The 7,461-nt window shown below is 47.2% G+C and overlaps 1 protein-coding gene and 1 pseudogene across 3 annotated transcripts in view; one reads left to right on the top strand and one right to left on the bottom strand.

Moving 5' to 3' along the window:
• Positions 1-7,461, bottom strand: part of Sez6l (seizure related 6 homolog like) — a 193,870-nt gene that overhangs the window by 106,407 nt on the left and 80,002 nt on the right. The gene's annotated exons all lie outside the window — the stretch shown is intronic.
• On the top strand, positions 5,360-5,456 carry LOC115066957 (annotated as a pseudogene).

Genomic DNA, 7,461 nt, shown 5'->3' with positions numbered 1-7,461 from the left:
GAGAGAGAGAGAGGAACAGAGGAGGGATCAGTTAAGAAGCCTTGACCTTGATTAACCTTGGCTGACCTCAGTCGACCTTGGCTGGCCTTGGCTGACCCACCTTCTTGCCTGAGCCTGTTTCCTCTCAGGTAACTCCAGTGGTGGTGATGGTGGAACTCCTTCCATCACTTTCAAACTGCGTTATGATCTAACTAACTGGACCTGATGTTCTAGCATGTGACCTCCTTTGGAAGGGAGAGCATTGCAGAGGGCTGGCTCTCGGGCACGACAAAGCCATTGCACGGTTTTGGTTTTGGCTGATCCATCTTCCTGCCTCAGCTGCCAGATCCACTCCCAAGGCAGTGAAATGCTTTGGAAGGAAATCGGATTGCAATTTAATTGATGGCCTGGGCGATGTGCTACAGTCATTAGACTGCCCTGAAAAGCCAGCCGGTTGTGTACAGAGGCAATGTAGCTTTGTTTGGATAAGACCACGTGTGCACTCCACTCTCCTCCGGCCCCCTCCACTCCAGCAAACCCTCCAGCTCTGCCTCCTGCCTCGCACTCTCTCCAGCCACTGTCCCTGCTGTCTTTCGGGAAAATCTCTCTTCTCTGACCCTGCCATTAGGCAGCCTTAAATTCCTCCACCATCTGTGCTGCAGTCCCCAGGTGCCCTATTCTGCAGGCCACTGGAGAACGTGCCTCCCAAGAAAGCTTCCAGATTCTTCCCCTGTGTCTTGACTGCAATGCCTGCCTTCCTGTCAAGGCTCTGACAAGTCCTGTGGCCAAAAGAAAATATACTCTGTGTGATTGGACTCCCTCCCTAGTCATTCTCATGTTTTCTCCCCATTCTTCTCTTTGGTCACATCTGACTTATTAACATTTTGTAAAATGGCATTTCCCAGAATTCCAGTTTAATCCAGATTTGGCTAACATCTTTAGGTTGGATTTCAAGGCTCTGCATGGAGAGGTGTTGACTGTCCTATTTTCCAGCCTACCATGGATTAGTCGCTCTTTCTTTTTTCCTCTCTGTCTCTCTCTGTGTCTCTCAGTTTATGTCCGTCTTTTGCCTCTCTATCCCAGTCTCTTAGTCTCTGTCTCCCTGTCTATCTTTTTCATTCTCTTTTCTCTGTCTCTCTCTCTCTGATGCTACATTTTATTTATTTATTTGCTCTATTCTTATTCTATGTGTATATGTGTATTGTATGTGTGTATGTGTATGTGTATGTGTGTATGTGTGTATTGTGTGTATGTGTGTATTGTGTGTATGTGTGTATGTATGTGTGTATTGTGTGTATGTGTGTATGTGTGTGTATGTGTATGTGTGTATTGTGTGTATGTGTATGTGTATGTGTATGTGTGTACTGTGTGTATGTGTGTATGTGTGTATGTGTGTATTGTGTGTATGTGTGTGTGTATTGTGTGTATTGTGTGTATGTGTGTGTGTATGTGTGTATTGTGTGTATGTGTATGTGTGTACTGTGTATGTGTGTATGTGTGTATGATATGGGCGATACGAATAAAGTCCTGGGTTTTCTGCAAGAGTGGTCAGTGTTCTTCACTCTGGAGCCATCTCTCCACCCCTGAGGCATCTCTTTTTTGTATATAGCCAATGACTATATAAAAAATGTATTTAAAATTGTCAGCTGGCTACAAGAATTTCTGCAGGTTATGGCAGAGGTATAAAGCATATTATCAAAGGATAAACAATGCAGTGTCTGTATTTCTCTGCTCAGTATTTTGTTCATTTTCATTGATTTACTTAGGTAATATGCTTCAAATTAACTGCAAGAAAAACTTTAATAATTCAATGAAGCACTTCAGTAAAACTGCATTTTAAAATTTGTGTGTGTGTGTGTGTGTGTATGTGTGTATGTGTATGTGTGTATGTGTGTATTGTGGGTATGTGTATGTGTGTATTTTGTGTATGTGTGTATTGTATGTGTGTATGTGTGTATGTGTATGTGTGTATTGTGTGTATGTGTGTATGTGCATGTGTGTATTGTGTGTATGTGTGTATTGTGTGTATGTGTGTATTGTGTGTATGTGTGTATTGCATGTATGTATGCAAGTGCACCTGTGTTCTGCAGTGTCCCTGGAGGACAGAAGAAGGCACTGGAACTGGAGTTATGAATGACTGTTAGCTGCCACGTGGGCACTGGGATTTGAACCCAGGTCTTCTGCAAGAACAGCTAGTGGTCTTAGCTGCTGAGCCATGTCTGCAGCCCCCTTTTTGATTTATTTTTATGTACATGAGTGTTTTGCATGCATGTAAGTGCACCCGTGTTGTGAAATGCCCATAGAGGCCAGAAGAGGGCATTGGATCTCCTGGAACTGGAGTTTCAGATGTTGTTAGCAACATTGTGGGTGCTGGAAATCGAACCCAGGATCTCTGTAAGAGCAGCCAGTGCTCTTAACCACTGAACCATCTCTCCAGTCCTCTCTGAAGCTACATTTTAAAGACTTATTTTAGGTGCATCTTCCCTCCCTGACTGTAAACCCTTTCAGGGTTTTGACCATAGAGAGTGCACCCAAATGTCTTTTGAGCAGGGAGAGGCCTGAGTGGCCTAGAGTGGGCCTGCCCTCATCCCCAACTCCCTTAGCCAGACATTTCCGCCAGCTGCTGGGACATAAAAGACGCTCTGACCATGAGCAGCCAACCCGAGCTCAGGTCCCCAAGGAGATGAGTGACCTGGCTCATCTATTTGTAGAACTCAGAGTCCCCAGTGCCCCGGGTACTGCTCAGAGCTCTACTTTTATTTCTCAAAGAAAAGCAATAAATCAGGCTAGTTCTAAGGATAAGCCAGGCGGCAGGCTGCTATGGGGCAGCATCTCTCCAAGGCCTTTCCTGTGGGTTTCAGTGAGAGGAAGAGGAGACATGATGCTTCAAACAGCTAGTCTCTTTTTAGGGACGACGCCATCGTCTCAATTAAAACATAGACCAGAATATTTAATGGCATGGAAATTGATTTTGAGGCTATTTAAGTAATTTCCCCCTGGAAAAGATGGGAATTACTTGGCCTAATTTTCTGGAAGTACTCATTTCCTTCCAGGCTCAGAACTTCCATCCGGGATCCCTTCACATGAGGGTGGATCACAATGCAAAACAGCCCCCACCAAAGACAGACAGAGCATAAGCTAGGGCACCTGGGGTCAACCTGGCAGGGCAAAAGCTTAAGGGAAACTCTGGATGTCCATCCCCATCAGGATGCCCAGCCACAGGGGCGTGCTCCATGGGGTGGGGCTTGTCAAGAATGGTCTGTGATGTCATTGGGTAGATCCTGTGAGCTCCTCCACACCTCAGACATAGAGCAGAAGCCTGTGGCTGTGTCCCTGAGCAGCTTGAACCACAAGAGGACATGAAGAGAGTTGGAGGCCAGTTGGGTTTGTCCCTTGGCTTTTGAGCAGTTGTAACTGTGAGGATCTCAAAGTTCACCTCCCAGGGTGATTCCTTTTTCCTTTCATGGTGGAAAATCTATAGGTTCAAAGAAAAGTGTCAACAAATTATAGCTCATGGGCCAAATCTGGCCCTCAGCCTATTTGTTTGAATAAAGTTTTATTGGGACATGGCATGCTGGCATGCTCTTTCTTTTACATGTCATCTATGGCTGCTTTCCTGGCACTCCAGGAGTACCAGGTGGTTCTCAGAGATCAATGAACCATCTAAGCTGAAGCTATCTACCACTTGATCTAAGTTTGCCAACCTCTGTTATGAAGTCTGGACATTAAAAAATGACTGTTTTATTTTAAAAAAGAAAAGAGAGGTCCAATATCAGCAGTGTCATGTGGCTCTATCTAATGTCTAGTCTAGAAATCTAGAAGACACTTCCCATTGTCTTCATTTGTGTTCATGTAGTACACAGAACTGGAGCTCAGAGAGGTCAAGTGACTGACCCAAGATTGCATAGCTGGAGCACAGCAAGATCTGGATACCAGTGTAGAGCCCCGAGGCCAAAACAACTGCCCTAATTACCCCTGTGCCTCTCCCAGCGAGTGCTACCCAGTCTGTGCCCTGTGGTCAGCTAGCTTGCCCCTGTGGTCAAATACTTACTTGTCCCTGCAGTGCCTCCCTAGAAATACAGACATGCTGGGGATCCAGGATGTGAAGGACCCTGGTCGTCTCTTTGCGACAAGCTTCTGCGTTGTAACTGGAACCCTTGATCTGGGACAAAGCCGGCAGCTCCTCACGTTGAAGGCTTTAGGTGTGTCTCAGAGCAACCTGGGGTGGAACATGGTGGCAGAGCCAGCCTCAATCAGATTTCAAGGATCCATGTGCTTTCAGGCGAGAACTTGGTGAGGGGGAGGGGTGGCATCCAAAACCTTGAAGGCCACGGAGACTGAAAGGGGCTCGGGATTCAGGGCAGGTTGGTTTACATCCGAGCGGTGCTGGGCTTGGGCTGAATGAAGGTGTGTGTGTGTTAGGGGGGTGAGGAGAAGAAGGCAGTGTAGCCGGACCCGGGAGCAGGTAAGGGTGTCCCTGAGATAGCAGGTGCTGAGCAGGGGTTGCTGGAGGATGATTCTGTGCCACGCGGGTCCCAGCAGAAGGAAGAGTTCTGCAGGTGTTGTCCGGGAAGATGGAGAGATGCTGACGTGACTGAAGTCAGGTGGTCCTCTGTTGTTTCCCACTTCCTCCTTGAAGCCACCCCTAGTCACCACAGAAGAACTTGACCTCTGAAATTCCAACATCCGTTTGCTCTGGACCACTCTCTTGTTGGCCTACCTTATTTTGTCTCTGTCCCTGCCATCCCAACTATGGTCCCTGTAAGGAGATGCCTTGTCTTGGCTAACTTTGCATGCTGGTGGCACCTACATCCATGCTTCACACACACACACACACACACACACACACACACACACACTATATGTCCCCCACGGAGAGCAGTCATTTCCCCTGTAGCTTCTGTTTAAAATTGTCTTCTCTATCAGATTCTAAGATTTGGGGGGACAGGTGCTATGAGCTGTCTGTACACCTTCACATCGAGATTCCTTGCAAAACAGAAAGCACTTAAGATACACCTGTCAGTGCATCCCCCATATGCATGACTGTGGCTGATGTTCAACTTTCTATTACATATGACTGATTCTTTCATCAGGTCTGTAATGACCTTGAACATATCACATCATGTCAAGAAATGGGGAAAGATTTTCCCACTGAAGTTCCCCAAGGGAAAAGAATTTTGTACCTGCTGGAAACAATCAAGTGCTGAGAAAAGCAGATGCGCGCCCAGTCAAATCTACGTCATAGCTCAACATACAGAAATCACAGACTCTAGCAATTTTTTTTGGTCTTTTTGAGACAGGGTCTCCCAGTAACCCCAGCTGTCCTGGAACTCACTGTGTAGACCAGGCTGGCCTTGAACTCACAGAGATCTACCTGCCTCTACTTCGGCAGCACATATACTAAAATTGGAACGATACAGAGAAGATTAGCATAGTCCCTGCGCAATTTCTTTTTTAATAAAAAATAAACTATGAGCCCTAGGAGAGAGATGGTGAAAGGACATACATTTGAGGAAGAAGAGGGCTGAGAGCAGAGATTAGAAGGAAGGAGACTCCCAGGGCACCGAGGGAGAGAGCAGCCCCAGCATCCTTCCCACTGATCGTATGGTGCACAGCCAGGTCCCCCGTACCACATCCGCATTCTACCAGCTTTCCACCAAAGCTGAGCTGAGCTTAGTGCGACCATGATGGACTCTTGTAACCGAGTGTGCAATGGCTGAAATTGAGGAACTGAGGCAGAAGTTTCCTGTGGAGCTAAGCTTCACTTAGGGATCATATGCAGCTGATTGCTCGGGACAGAGTAATTCAGCACAAGTGTTAATGTTGTGTCCATAGTTGACCGTGACCTTCAATGACGATGACCTTCAATGTCATGTATATGTCTAACTATGGATACGTTGATGATACCGGTGCTTGTGGAGCCCTGGCTTCTAATTCTTACCAGACAAAATTCTCCTGCCTGCCTTTGACCAACTTTCTCTGTTGCCAGTTTATTGGATACACTCGCTTTTTGAAATTTGAAATGAAAAAGGAAGTTCCAACAGCCAGGAATGCCAGGTTTAGACTCACTTCCTGTAAGCAATACCTAACGTCCTCACGCTAGGCTTCCTCATTTAGATGTGGGGTGGGGGACTCTAAGAGCTGTGCCTCTGAAGGCAGCTGGGGTATGGAGAGAGACTCACACGGGTCTCTGCGCTTACGTTTCAGCAGCGGCCCTCTTACCTGTGCCTGGCTTGTGCCTGCTGCTGCACCTACCCTGCTGTTCACACCCCTCACTCTTCCTTCAGTACCACCCCCTTTCTAAGAAACCCTTTGGAATTCTCAGGCTAGGCTTTGGGGATATGTGTGTATGTGTATGTGTGTGCACACGTGTGTGGAGGCCAGAGTTGGCACAGGGTGACTTCCTTGATCCCTCTCCACTTAAGTTTCGAGACAGTATCTCTCAATGAATCTGGAGTTTGCCAGTTTGACCAGGCTGACTGGCCAGTGAGCCCCCGGGATCTGCCTGTCTCCAACTCCCTGGCACTGTGGTTATAGGTATGCATTGATGCATCTGGCTTTTTATGTGGGTGTTGGGGTGGAACTAGGGTCCTTATGCTTGAATGACAAGTACTTTACCCACTGAGTCATCTTCCATCCCCAGATTTGGGGTTCCTGATCATGGGGTTCATGGCTGCCTGCTTGTTTCTCAGGCTGCTCTGTAGTTATTGACATACCTGACACTGACTAGGAGGCAAGTCTGTCTTTTCCAACTCCTCAGTACCTGGCACAGTTGGTGCTCTCAGGTTGCAGCTATCTGAGAGACGGCAAACAGCCAGCCAGTGACTGTTTCAAAGGTGGAGGCCATGCCTTCTCCCCAGCCCTGTCCCCTGCAACTCTCCATCCCAGCGTAGGCAGAATGGATGCTCACAAGACATATTAGTGTGAATGAATTGGAAATGACAGGCTCATTCCAGGAGTTCTCACGTGGCCATCTTGACAGGAAGAGCCAGCTAGCAGGGGCATGCAGATAAAGCAGGGCTGAGTTACTAAAGCCATTCATCCTCCTGAAAGAACTAAGGCTAATCTTCCCAGAGCAGTCTGCTTGGCTTCTTGTTTCTAACACAGATGGTATCAGGATCTTGGATGCGATAACCTCCCCAGGGTTTCTATAAGACGCCGGATGCCGGCTGGAGCTAAACTGGGGCTTTCCTCTTGGCTCTGTGAGATACCCGCCCATCAATGATTGTCAGATGCTCGATTGCGGGGACCAAGTAGGTGCTGTACACAGGCCAGAGGGACCAAGACAGGACAGCCTCTTACTACCTGAGTCCTCTCCCCAGGGGCTTCTTCCCTCCTCAGTTCTAGACCTTAGTGTAAACCCCATTGAATAGCTCGCCAGACATTTTAAATTAGGAAGTCAATCTGTCTATCATCTATCTATCTATCTATCTATCTATCTATCTATCTATCTATCTATCTATCATCTATCAATCATCTATC

The sequence above is a fragment of the Nannospalax galili genome, unplaced genomic scaffold (genome assembly GCF_000622305.1).
Source record: "Nannospalax galili isolate Female #2095 unplaced genomic scaffold, S.galili_v1.0 scaffold1945, whole genome shotgun sequence".
Taxonomy (NCBI): domain Eukaryota; kingdom Metazoa; phylum Chordata; class Mammalia; order Rodentia; family Spalacidae; genus Nannospalax; species Nannospalax galili.
Note: the sequence above shows the minus strand (reverse complement) of the source record. Positions and strands in the feature narration are given on the sequence as shown.